The sequence below is a fragment of the Streptopelia decaocto genome (assembly GCF_964273445.1).
Source record: "Streptopelia decaocto genome assembly, chromosome: 1".
Lineage (NCBI taxonomy): Eukaryota > Metazoa > Chordata > Aves > Columbiformes > Columbidae > Streptopelia > Streptopelia decaocto.
This window is the reverse complement of record NC_138663.1, coordinates 160,840,676-160,854,116: the sequence shown is the minus strand read 5'-3', so window position 1 is coordinate 160,854,116 and position 13,441 is coordinate 160,840,676.

Genomic DNA, 13,441 nt, shown 5'->3' with positions numbered 1-13,441 from the left:
TTAAGTCTACTTGTTATACATTACCTCAAAAAGCTTTGTACAAGCTTCCTTCTCATAAAAGAGAAATGTTTAATGCATTGAGAGTATATTTCCAGCTTGATTAACATATCTCATAATCCTTCTTAAAACAAATTAAGATAGAATACCTGAAGTTCTGCCTCTGGATATTCGAAAACCTTCAATTGCTGTGCAGCTGGGGTGAAGTTGTTAACAAGCTTTTATGTTTGAAGTGCAAATTAAGCAGAATTTAAGAGTCGATGTCCAAAGTAGTGTCAAAGTTCTACCTCCTGCAAATGCTGAAGTGCTTGACAAAGCTAAGTTTTAATCAGAAACGTTAAATCATGCACCCAAAGCTTGATTTTGCAGAAGGCCACATATATTGTTATGTTGTAAGAGCCTTGAAAGTGGTCTACTACCTTACTTTTGAGACTATTTTGGTATAAATAGCCTGCTGCCATCCAAATTTAAGCTTCTTGCTCCTGAGATTCTTTATACATTTAATCATAGGATCATAGGAACAGGGGAGGATAAGATTACAGGAGGTCAGCAATTCTATGTCAGAATCAACTCTATTAAATCCATTCTTGACAGGTATTTACTGAAGATATATTTTAAAACCCCCAGTTATGTAAATTCAGCAGCAGTGTAGGAAACACATCATCTGGAAATAGTCCCATTTTTTCTCCAGTATACTGGTCCTCAATTCATCTTCTCTGCAATCACAGAGCATTTCTGAGATCCCTTCCAGAATTCAGATCCTTTAGGAGGAGAGACAACTAGAGATCTCCCTAGCAAAGCCTGTATGACTATGGTTCACAAGTTAGTTCCCTATAGAAACCTCTCCAGCAACTAGTGTACATTAGGTCACACTAAGTCTTCCTCTTTCAGGCCATGCTGGCCCTCCAACAGCACAAATACTCTCAGGATATGCCTTTTTTTTTTTCTCTTTTCTTGTATGCTGGCACTTTGGTATCTTGCGTTAGAAACATAACCATTGTTGTATGTGAGACAACCAAAATAATATGTTCATCTTGGCCACATTAAGTATTGCAAAATGTTTCAGCTCAAAGAAGGCTCCAGAGGGCTAAGAGAGCAACATATCCATTACAATGTGCTTTGAGTTACTCCAAACTGAGCCTAGGGAGAAGGGATGAAGTAAGAATGATGTGATTCTTCCTATCCAACTAAAAGGACATTGCAGGACAGCTTCCCACCTGAGGGATTACAATGTCTCCTTAATTGTTATGTAAAATTATCCCCTCCCTGCCCCAAAACATTAAGGCCCATGATGAAATCTTCCATAGTCATTACATGAGCAGTATGGTGTGTGCCATCTGCCTGATGAACCTCTGGATGAGTAGGTACAAACACCTTAGTAGTACTGAGATAGTTTGTACTCTAAGGTGTGTGTCATGTGGACAAATCTAGACTACTAACAAACACTAGGTAAATAAATATATGGGCCTATGTGGGTCTACTAGAAAAGAAACAGGGACCACTCCCTGAATCATGTTATTAGAACAGTATACATGTACTTAATTATTTTGTTTGTGGTTTGTTTTTTGTTTTGTTTTGTTTTTGTTTTTTTTTTTTTTAATCTAGATTCAGTATTTATTACCAGTATTTATTATCATTATTTCCTATGGTTGAAAACTTGCAATGTCTATGAAAACTGTTAACATATTTTTTTCTATGATTTCATTTCCCTAAACTCTATTACCCCAGCTTTATCCAACTGTTAGCCATATTAAGAGTTGCAATACAAACATTTCAGCTTTAAGAAAGACAACACTGCAGTACAGACTGTGAAAAAAATTACATCCCCTTGGTCTTTGTCTCTTGACTATCCACATTGCTTAATTTTTAATTTATTCACAATCTCCCTTCTTAGGGAAACTTCTAGCTTTCTCTGAGACAAATCTGAATGCAGTTCTGCTGGATAGTTCACACCTGAGGCTACTCCCAAAAGGGAAGCTGGAAGACTACATCATACCAACTTCTGCCTGCTGCAGATAGTCTTACTCTCTCATCTCAACAAACTGTTCATCCTGCAATATCGCCACAATGCTCTCATGTGCACGGGACACAATACACATACCTCAAAATTATTGATGTAAAAGCACTATTTCACTTAATTAAAGCACATTCCTCATGTTGTTTTAGAAATTTTAACTGTGAAAAACTCCCATTATGCCCATGTAAGCAAAACAGTAATTAGATTTATGTAGTCATTGGCAGTGAGAACCTCTAGTAGTGAGAACTACTCAGTAGAACAAATCCAGGTATTTACTTCAGAATTAACCGAATAGTTCTCTAGCCATCATTTAAAAGCAGTCACAAAATAAAATAATAAGCAGAATATATTTTTAAGAAAATATTTGAGGTACCTAATATATTCTCCTCAGAGATCACGGAATAAAATAATATGTCCACTGTCTATGTAAATTTGATATTTTTCTTTTGCTGCTAATATTCAGATCAAATGTCTTCAGCACAACTGAAATTTTTAAGCAAACAAATACCTCATTCTTATTGTGCTTATGATTTAGGAAAGAAACCAGACAGAAGTAAAACAGGTTCATCCTAAAAATCTATGCTACACATCCAGTGCTAATCTTACTTTTCTTTAAAAATATAATAAAGAAAAATGTCTATGGATCTGTCTTCCAAGAGTGGATAGCCTGCAATCACCATTTATCTTTGCTTAATTTTCTAGCCTGTGGTTGCTTTGCATAACATTTTAACATTTAATGTAGTTTTATTGTAACTCTCAAATAGTGCCAGCAATGTCAATGCAAATGATTTTTAGTAGTCCGTGTCACAGACCAGGCAAGATGTCTCGGGAATTTTCTCTTCATGCTGCATCAAGTCCTTCATCTCTACTAGTGCACATATGTTTCAGGCAGCTCCCAGAGACCCTGTTAGTGAGGAGCCAGAAAAGAGCAAAGCATGGTTTGGAACATGTAAAGCAAAATTCTATCCCTTTCAATAAAATGGATACTTTCTATTAGATTAAATCTTTAAGGACTGAATGTTATGAAAGGTGAAGGATTTCTCAGCAAATAAGCATTTCTGACTTTAATCTTTATTTTAATGTGTAGATGACAAAATAAGAAGAGTAGAGGTAGTAGAATCCCAATGTGGCACTTATAAGTGGAAAGGGAAAAATATCTGAGGAATTTTTGGCAAAGGTGGATACTCATTAATAAATACATAAAAGATGTATTCATTTAAGATGTATTCCCTGAAAAAATGAATTATTATTTAAAAATAATTGCAGTCTCCTAAAGTGACAAATACTTGCATGGCTTTCTACTCACTATGTGCTCTTGAATATTTTTTGGCCTTTGAATTTGTTTCTAACACAGAGATGGCAATGTTTGGTACTAATTCAGATAATTTCAGAAAATAATTGGTTTGGTTTTTGGTTTTGTCTGTTTGTTTTTGTGGGATTTTGTTTGTTTGTTTGTTTTTTCCCTAGGCATTCTGGTTATCATAGAGGAATGTAATTGTGCATGAAATAGTACTGAAGGAAATCCTGTATAAAGGAAGGTACATAATTTCTTGTCCTTAGCAAGGAGCTACAGCTGCAGTGCTGATATAGGTAATTAACTGCTTCTTACAGCTGATAGAAACCACGGTTGCTGCTTGTTGCTCTGTGTTGCACGAACAGGCAGCTCCTATTTGCACAAGTCATAAATAATAATAAAAACCCTTTTGTGTCATGAGCCTAGAATTCTACACACATTTAACAGTGCAACAGCTTCCTGAGAAAACAGAAGTCTTTTTCAGAGTGATTTGTGTTGAATTTGTCATCTTCCCACGTACAACTTATGTCTTCAAATGTTCGAATGAAAATGCTTCAACTATGCATAAAACCGTAGAATGTCAATAAAATATAGTATCGGCTGATTAACATGATGTTTGCATCCTACTTTTTAAGTGTCATAGCATCTGAGCTGTGTGGTAAATGTTAGAAATCTGAAATTTGGCAGGAACATTTAGTGACCTGTGAAAAACAGTTTATATTTGGCTAAGAGAGTTTAAAGCAATCCTCTGCATATGGAGGCTGTATTTGCATGGGCAACTGATAGATGACAAAAGTAATGATCCATCAACATTTTAGCTCCCTCATGCCTCTATATGCATGCACGTTTAATGGAAGTTTTCAGTTAGTGCATATCCTGCTACTATTAAAATGGAGCATAGAATGAAAACAGTGTTAAGATAGAAGAATGTAGAGATTGTTTTCCAAATGGGAGACATGACAAGAGGTTCAAAACCAGCACTGTCATCTCAGAGTTGTCAGGGTATTTATGGTGTAGCAAATGCATCGCTATGGCAATCATTACCTTCTTGTGCTGTGAGAGTGGTATGGAAAATGGTAGAGCCTTCTCCAGTGGAAGAAGTAGGCTTGTGTCAGGCACGAATGGAAATCCATCTGTCCATAGTTCTGAGAAAATCAGAAGCATACAGGGCTATATATTGTGAATGGTACAGCAAGAGGAAAGGCATTTATGCAGCTATAGTGATGCCTATTGCAAAAGAATAACGCATGATGATATCGTATCATTGCAGAAAAGCCATAGCATGTCACTATCTTCTGTAGACAACTTAATATGTTTTATGAAAACTCTTATTTTTTTTTTTAATTTAATGACATTCTATTAAATAAACAAACAAGTACTATCAATCTATAAACTAAAATGTGTGGAGAGAAGTAACTATACTATGTAGTTCTGCAATTATATTAAGTTTTTTAGTGAGCAGTATTCTGGGTGTATGTGCAAATGGACATGCATATGTGCTGTTCCATTCTATTTGCATCATAAAATATTGCCTGCAGCTTCTTCAAGTCACAATACAGTAGCAACATGTAGTCAAGAGCAACACAGAATTAGAATTGCTGTTAATGCAATACTGTTTAATGCCAAAAGATTTCCTATTAAAAAAAAAAAAAATCCTTTGGTTTTCTCATTACGGGACTAGAATATATAATTTCAAAGTATAGGTAGTGTTTGTTCTGATTTGATTTTGTGCCTATCAGATTGCACTGTTAGTTATGGATGAAATTTCATTTGCCTGCTAGCAGAAAGTTCCTATCAAAATCCATGCCAATTAGAACTGCCTTGCATTTCGTTCTACTTCATATTTTATATTTAAATGGTTATGAGAACACTTGGATAGAGTCAGCACAGGTGATTTTTAATCTCTAACCATCATTATGTACTTCTTCACAGTCCAATTCACTAGACATCCAATCACATTTTTTGTTCAGTTTAAAGGAGATTTTAATAATCCAAAACATTTCAGACTTATATTTTCTGCATTGTTATTCAGTCAGGTAGAGGACAAAGGGACAGAACATTCTGTTAACAAATGATATTCCTTGCTCTGAGTAGTGGTATAATTCTACCCTATAAAATAACCTTTCCCAGTGCCTGCAGGAACAACAAATTTCTTAGAGAGTCACCAGGTTTATTATGTCATAATCCTTATGTGGATGTCATGTAAGTACAGTTATTCTATATACAATTTTCATTTCCCATTTTCCTAACAGACAAGTGCTTTCAGAAAAATGTTAGAAATACTTTAGAACTAAACCCCAGATCCATCTTTAAAATACACATATTGATAGTTACTTCTCGATTTCATTCTAGTTAAAATTTTCTATTTTTATAAAGAGCAAGTTAAAAAAATATTTTTTTTAAAAAAAGATCCATATCCAATAAGGAAAGTTACATGCATAAAAAAAGGTATGAGATTAAGAACATTCTTGATATCAAAATGAGGTTAAGAGTCTGGGATGAAAACTGCTAGAAGAATATCGGGAAGTAATAGAAGCTCCAGGAAAGAATGTTTTTGAAAGCATAGTCCTCTTTCTTTCCCCTTCCATTTCTGTCTGTCCGTTCATTTTTGAATACCCAGAATTGCCTATCAGTGTTAAGTAAATACTGAGGAAACTGGAGGAGGATGGAGTTAGCTAAAAATCTGAAATACTGAGTTGACTATTTCTAAATAAAAAGCTTTTTATATAAGGATACTCAAACTGTAATTGCTCCCCCAAAATTATACTGCTTGCATTTTACTTACAAGAATATTCAGAAATAGTTCCCAAAAATTAAAAATATGAAGGATGATGTTCTTTTTATCAATAGAAATTGCTCGCTGTGTGGCGGATGCACTCGATCCCCCCTCAGACAAACCAGCAGCAGTTTGATCCAGGCTCCAGAGGGGGTAAAAGCCTGAGCCATAGCCAGGCCAAGAACTCCCTCCAGGAAACCCACAGGGAAGCAGAACAGCAGACTGAACGCCAGTGGCTTCTGGGCACAGGGAGTCTTGTGCAGACTTTTCCTACTGTATGCAATTTGACTAGGAGTCAACCACTTCATTCTATAAATGCGACAGCCTGGGTGAGCCCACTTTGAGCATTCCCTGCTAAATAAGTGAGCTGTACGGCAATGGTTTTACTACTCAGAGGTCAGTGGATGAGCCCAGTTCAAGTTCAATATCAGGGTTAGGGTTAGGGTAGAGTAGATGCATACTGAGTGTAATGGATTATTTGGAGATATAAGGTTGTATGATTTTTACTGTGCTCTTTGATTCATGTTACTTGGTAGACTAGATTTGTTAAAATTTTAAGCTGTATGGTCCTACTTGTATTTGGCAAAAGTAACTGCAGACTACATTAAACACCTGCAAGATAAAGTCTAACTTGCATTTTGCTGGGAAAAATGGGACTGACAAGAAAAACAATGATCCAAGGCTAATGTGGAGACATCACAGACATCTGGAGAGTGGGCCCTATTTTTGCACTTCACTGAGAAGAAAGGATTTTTCCAGACAAAATGACGCCTTCAAGGATATGGACTAAAAACATGTATGTCTACAACTGAACAAAACAAAGTTCCACATGGAGTCAGGGAAAAGGGGAGCAAGGGACCTGGGGGCGAAATTTTGCTATTGGATTGAATCTGGGTGTGAATGGTCTGTAAAGATATAAAAGTTTGTAGTTTTCTATGCCTGGACGGACCTCTGCACAGGTATCCAGCTTGAGCCAGCCATTTTGCTATTTTACTCTATTAAATATTTTTCCTGAAAATTTTGCTTCCTGGAATTCTACTTTGCGCATGATTACAGGTCTCCCCTGAAAGTTTGCCTTAGGAGCTCTAAGTACAGGCTCCAGAGCAAACAGTTATCAGGGGGAGAAGAACCCTGAACGTTTGCATTGTGACAGATATACACGTTGCCTGAGAGTTTACCTCTGGAGCTTCAAAACGCAACCCCTGAAGAGTCCTCAGGGAGAGAAGATGCCTAAAGATTTTCTTTGTGAATGAATACACGTGCCTGGAAAGAAGGTAAGCGATATTCGGTTTGGTGTACCTCCCCTATGCAGTAAATAATAGAGCAAGCCCACCACCGAACTCTTTAAGGTTGCGCTTCTCTTTAAATAAATCTATGCTTTGTTCTGTAGCAAGCAGAACCCTAAAATCACTCCACCGCAACACGCTGTTACTGAGCTAGGAAAAGAAAACATTTTATCTTGCTGTGTGTCATGAGAGCATATTCTCCTTGTTTTATCGGTTGTTCAAAGTTAGACAGGACTGAAAATTAGGCATCTTGTTTACAGGCAAAAATAGAGAATATAGGGAAGACATGGGACCATCCTTTTCTAGGACAGTTTCCATTCACTCAGGGCTTTGAGGTCACTCACTGTATGGAAGTTCGCCATAAGGGTTTTGCTGGAAACTGGAGATGAAAATGTGCACTGGGCTCCAGCAAATATAGTGCAAGTTTTCCAATGTGGGCAATTGCCCAGTAGGCACCGAACCACAAGCCCATTGCCAGAAGAAACTGCATGCTCATTTTCGATTACTAATTAAAATGTATTTCATAAAGGAAAAGGCACTTGCAAATTGGACTTCCTGTTGTATGTCCAAACTTCACTTTGACTCAGTCAAAAATTTTAAAAATCTTGTAATAGAATATCATTGCTGTATCATTGGGTTACTGGTGAGGCTGTCAAATGTGGGTGGCTGTCAACAAGCTGTACTTCATTACTTTACGCCTCAGATTCTCAGTGAGCCATTATGAGTCATTAAGTGATCAGAGTCATTTGTGCAGAACTGCAGCTTCTACACTTTTCATTTCACTGTCTATTTTTGCACATGGGATGTGTTTCCATATTTGTGTTACATATATATAAACACTAATCACAGTAATCCAGTTTGAATACATTAATATAGATTAATACAGAGTTTGTAATTACAAGGAACTTCAGTCCATGAAAACTAGGTGATACTAAAAATTCTCTCTTGCTTTGCATGTGTAACAGATGATAGAGGGTTGGGATTTTTTTGACGTGATTAACTGAATGCACTACTTTACAGCTCATGACTCAGTCATTCATTCAGAGTTTACATAGCCCTCTAAATGTCCTTGAGCACAGGAATGAATCCTAGCAGGTACTCAATCGCGCTCAGTGAAAACCAGTGAAAGCAATGAATGTTGTAGATGCTCAGCGCTTCACATAGCTCTCCAGAATTGAGCCAAAAATTATTATGCCCCACAGTATTCACACTGAAATTGCTTTGGTCCAAATGCAGCTTGTTATAGCACTCCAAGGAGAATGAACAGATTTTCTTCCTCAAAACAGCCAGACATACGTATATATATATGCATATGCATATATGTGTATATATTTATAATCTTTCATAAAGCTGATGCTTAGAACAGTGCTAAAACACTGCTTAAGTAAAATCATGGGAAATAAATACATGTTCATATAATTTCATCAAAAAGTACAGTTGAAAAATTTTGAATTCAGACCTTGAAATGTATAAATAACTTATGTAACCTATTTTTCTAAATAAAAGGAACTAGAATCATTATGCTGTTATTTTATTTACCTAATAACAAGCATTTCAGCAAGTGGGAGATGATCAGAAATGAATTCATGAAATAAAGCAAGGACTAGTTTGCCTTCAAATCAGAATTTAAAATTGCTTCAAGATTGCTTTAACTTAAATATACAATTTTTTTATAGATAAAATCTGTTCTGTTTCATTTTGTGTCTGGGAACAAAATGTTTGCTAAGCCCCACAGCCCCTTCTGAATTAACATTTTTATCATACATTTCAACAAAGACTGAAAAATTGTTCCCTAGACTCACTAACAAATTTCTGTGTCCTATCTTTCTGAGAAGGTCAGAATTAAAACTGGAGCAGGACAAAGACAATATAAAGAGGAGGATGATCTCTTGTTCTTTATCTGAATAGGAGTAGATGTTTTATTTGAAAGATGGCAGCACTTAAGCACAGGATGCAGTGCTGAAATATTGCTTCAAGGCACATTCCAACTGACTATCCTTGCAGTCTAAACAATTTCCTTTTTATAAGTCAAAGTGAAGGTGACTGTTCTACCAAGATGCCTTTCTGGTTGCATTATAAATGCAAGTGGAGAAAGGATCTGTGTTCAGGACCCAGGACCCATGCTGCCAAGAATACAAAGTCTTAGCAATGTGAGTGTGAGGTCTGGACACAAACAAATTAGATTTATTCTGTCATACTGGACTCAGTATATCCTGCAGAAGGCTATTTTTGTCTCCTTCCATCAGCACTTACTGTTAGTAAAGCACTGGCAAAAAGCCTTCATCAGAATTGAGGGAAGGTGTTTTATGCATAAGGAAGTTAATCCCAAAATATCTATTCTTATACATTACTCTGCTATCCTTATTCACTGTTGGAAATAGAGAAGCAGTATATCATCAATAATTGCTACGCTTAGGTTTCACAGGGACAGTTCCAGAATTTCCAGATGATCTTTACTTTCCAAACAACTCTACTGACTTCCCTATGTCCTGGAATAGCATTTTTACATTATTTATGTGCCAGATCTTCAGATCGTCTAAATTAGTCCAATTCTACTAAATCCAGTAGATGTATGTTGTTGTACAACAACAGGGGACCTGGACTGTGTTCTGTTCTTCAAAAAGAATACTGTTTATTTACTTTATTTTAAATTAATGGGACTATTCATAGAACAAACTACTTTTCAAGGTGAGCTGTGGGGTGGTATCACCTGATACATGCTCCTGAAAAACTCTTCAATGTGGATTCTCATATCAAATATCCATTTGACCACTTTTCTTTAGTAGGTTGATGAATGTTATTTTAAAAGAGAGGAAGCTTTGCAGTGTCACTTGAGGATGTAATTTTAAAAAATATAGCTGAGAGGAAAACTAAAATCTCTCTTATACTGGTGTTTATTCTCACAGAATTTCATGGCACCAGTCAGCCACTGAACCTATAACTTACCTTAACCTCAGGCAGAAATGCAAAAAAGATGAATAATATTTTCCAAAAATCAAAACCTGTAACTCCTTATTAGAGAGCCCTCTGCCACAAATAAATTTAAATTCTGCTATAGCATAGTGTTAACAGCTTGCTTACCACCTTTAATCATAGAATCATAAAATCATGGGGATCATCTAAATCCAACCCCCTGCCATATGCAGGGACATCTTCCACTAGACCAGATTGCTCAAAACCCCATCCGACTTGGCCTCAAACACTCCCAGGGACAGGGCATCCACAGATTCTCTAGGTAGCCTATTCCAGAGCCTCACCACCCTCAGGGTGAAGAATTTCTTCCTTACATCTACCCTCTTTCAGATTAGAACCACTACTACCTGTCCTGTCACTAAATGTCCTTGTAAAAAGCCCCTCTCCAGCTTTCTTGTAGTCCTCCTCTAGATACTGGAAGGCTGCTATAAGGTCTCCCTGGAGCCTTCTCTTGTCTAGGCTGAACAATTCCAACTCTCTCCACCTGTCCTCATAGAAGAGGGGCTCCAGTCCTCTGATCATCTTTGTGGCCCTCCTCTGGATCTGCTCAAGCAGGTCCATGTCTTTCTTATGTTGGGGACCCTGGAGTTGAACACAAAACTTCAGGTGGGGTCTCATGACAGTAGAACAGAGGGGGAGAATCAACTGCTGGCTATGCTTCTTTTGCACACTTTATGAGCATAGGAGGGAGAAACTAATCTGAACACACATGCAAATAATTTTGGGCTATGATTCATTTTTTAATTCCTAGTCTTTTAATTAATTGCCACTTTTGATATACATCATGATAGTCAATATTTTTTGACCTTGGTAAGAACATAAAAGTCACCAAGATAAAGTTACAGAAATCATTGTTGTTCTGTTTCAAAGCTGGAAAGCACAGCCTTTGAAGCCACCATTCAGTGTTATAGGATTCCATAGTTCAGATATGTCCCGGTTTTAGCTAAAACAAGACCAATCCTCTTTTAATGAATTTTTCTTTCAGCTAGGTTCATCTAAGGAACTGCATTTTTTCTGAGGCTAGCTGGAATGCAGAAAAGGCCCATGTTTACCCTTCTTTCTATAGCAGCCAAAGCCACTGATAGACCTCATGTTCCACAAATGAGGGGTCATAAAAGGGTCATACTTGCATGGAGAAGTGGACAGAACAAGTAACCCGTATTAACCAAAGAGGTATTCCATGTGTGTCATATTCAGTGTAAATCTGAGGGAACACAAGGGTCTTGCTCCTCTTTGTTCATGGTTGGCATCTGAAGAGGACGTTGCCTGTTGCCCTGCCTGTGAACCTGATCCTGGTTCCAGTCCCTGCATTCCCAAATCTAGTTCCCATCTACTGCAGAGTCCAGTTCAGGACTTGCTGGTGTCTGTCGTGCAGCCACTGGCATGACGCCAGCCCCCACAGCATGCAATTCTGTGATCATCTGGGAGACTCAATATTGCTTTTGTACATTTTGCATTATTCTCTCATTAATATTATTATTATTAAAACTGTTCTAATTTTTCAACTTGTCTCTCTTTCTTTTCCTCCTTTTCCATGGTGGGGCAGGTGTGGGTTAATAGAGAACATCTGTCACTTCATTTATTGTCACCTGCTCTAAATGGTGACAAGATGCAAGACAGCATGAAGATTTCCAGGCCATTTCAATACAAGCTAGGAAATGGTTTAAATTAATTTACCTTCAGCAATAACTTTTTTAACTGCTACATCTGAATCTATGAGAAAACATTTGTCTGTCCCTTAAAGGCAAAAAAATGGTGAACCAAGGCCATGTCATTGAGGAAAGTCGTGCCTCCCTAAAGCCTCTAGTGTTTTTAAAATTATGGTATAGTATATTAACTTCTTGTTTCAATTGACGTGGTTTATTATCCCTCAAGGTCAATACTTTAATTTGCACTTCATTAATTATAATTTCATCTCAGCAAAAGTAATTATCTAATTATTATTTAATTGTGTATTACTGTTACTTAACTAATAAGGCAGTTGAGGGTAGTCTTAATTTAGGAGGCTTTAAGCAAAGTTGAATTTAATTGCTTCTTTTAATGCACATTATTTTAAGAAATTATGATAATAACTAGCATATTGTGACTAAAATGGTGAAGTAGGACCTAAGTATGGGGTACTTAGGAAGTAAGGTGCTATAGTAGATCTCTTTGACACAAGTCGTGTCTCAAAAAGTTTGTATTTTGTAACCCATCACAGAGGTTCTAATTCAGGCATTCAAAAGACAGCTTAAGCAGAGTCTTGAATGGGTATTAAGGGTCAGCTGAAAACCACTCAGGAGTGGGCTGAACTGTGAATGGGTACAGCTGTGATCTCATCTATACTACACCTTGGATAAAAGGTTAAGGCATATCTATTAGTTCTTGTAAATACTAGTACTTAGGTTGTTTTGCGAACTACTTCTGTCTCTGCACACAACTGAACTGTGCAGGTTGCCAGGGAAAAGTCCAGTGTAGTACATTGTGGTCACAGCTGAAAAAATCTCCCATTAGGTTGTGTTCCACCCACTGGTCTGTTTCATGTCTTTCTACTTAATTTTTATTGTATCATTGTCACTGCCTAGTCCAGAATGAGTTGCTTCTTCTTCCGCTAATGAATGTGTAGGGTGTAATGTTATATTTGTATCACCATGCCTAGAGTAATAGAAAATGCACATTCAGATATATTACCAGCCTAAAATCCATTATCTATTATGTGATTTTTATTTTTTTTTCTTCACACCTACTCTTTCTGCCAAGATTGAATTGGAGTTAAAAAGCCAGGGGGAAATCGACTCTTTTCAGAGAGCTGGGCTGTCAGAGTTCTAATTTGTAATTCTCCTTTTGAGACTGTCAGAGACCCTTTTTGCAACTGAAAAGTTTAATTACTACAGTTGCAAGGGTCATCACTCACCCACTGCAGGGAAGATGAATAACACAGAGCTATTAAATAAAGGATACTTACTGGATTTCTTTATAAAAGTAGTTATGACAAAAGTACTACTGTTCTTGAGGATGATAACTTGATGTCTCATCTAAATTTCTGCTGTCATTCAGAATAAAATACCCTTCTATCTACCTCATGTAAATAGCTTTCAAAATCCTTTCATAGGTCACAG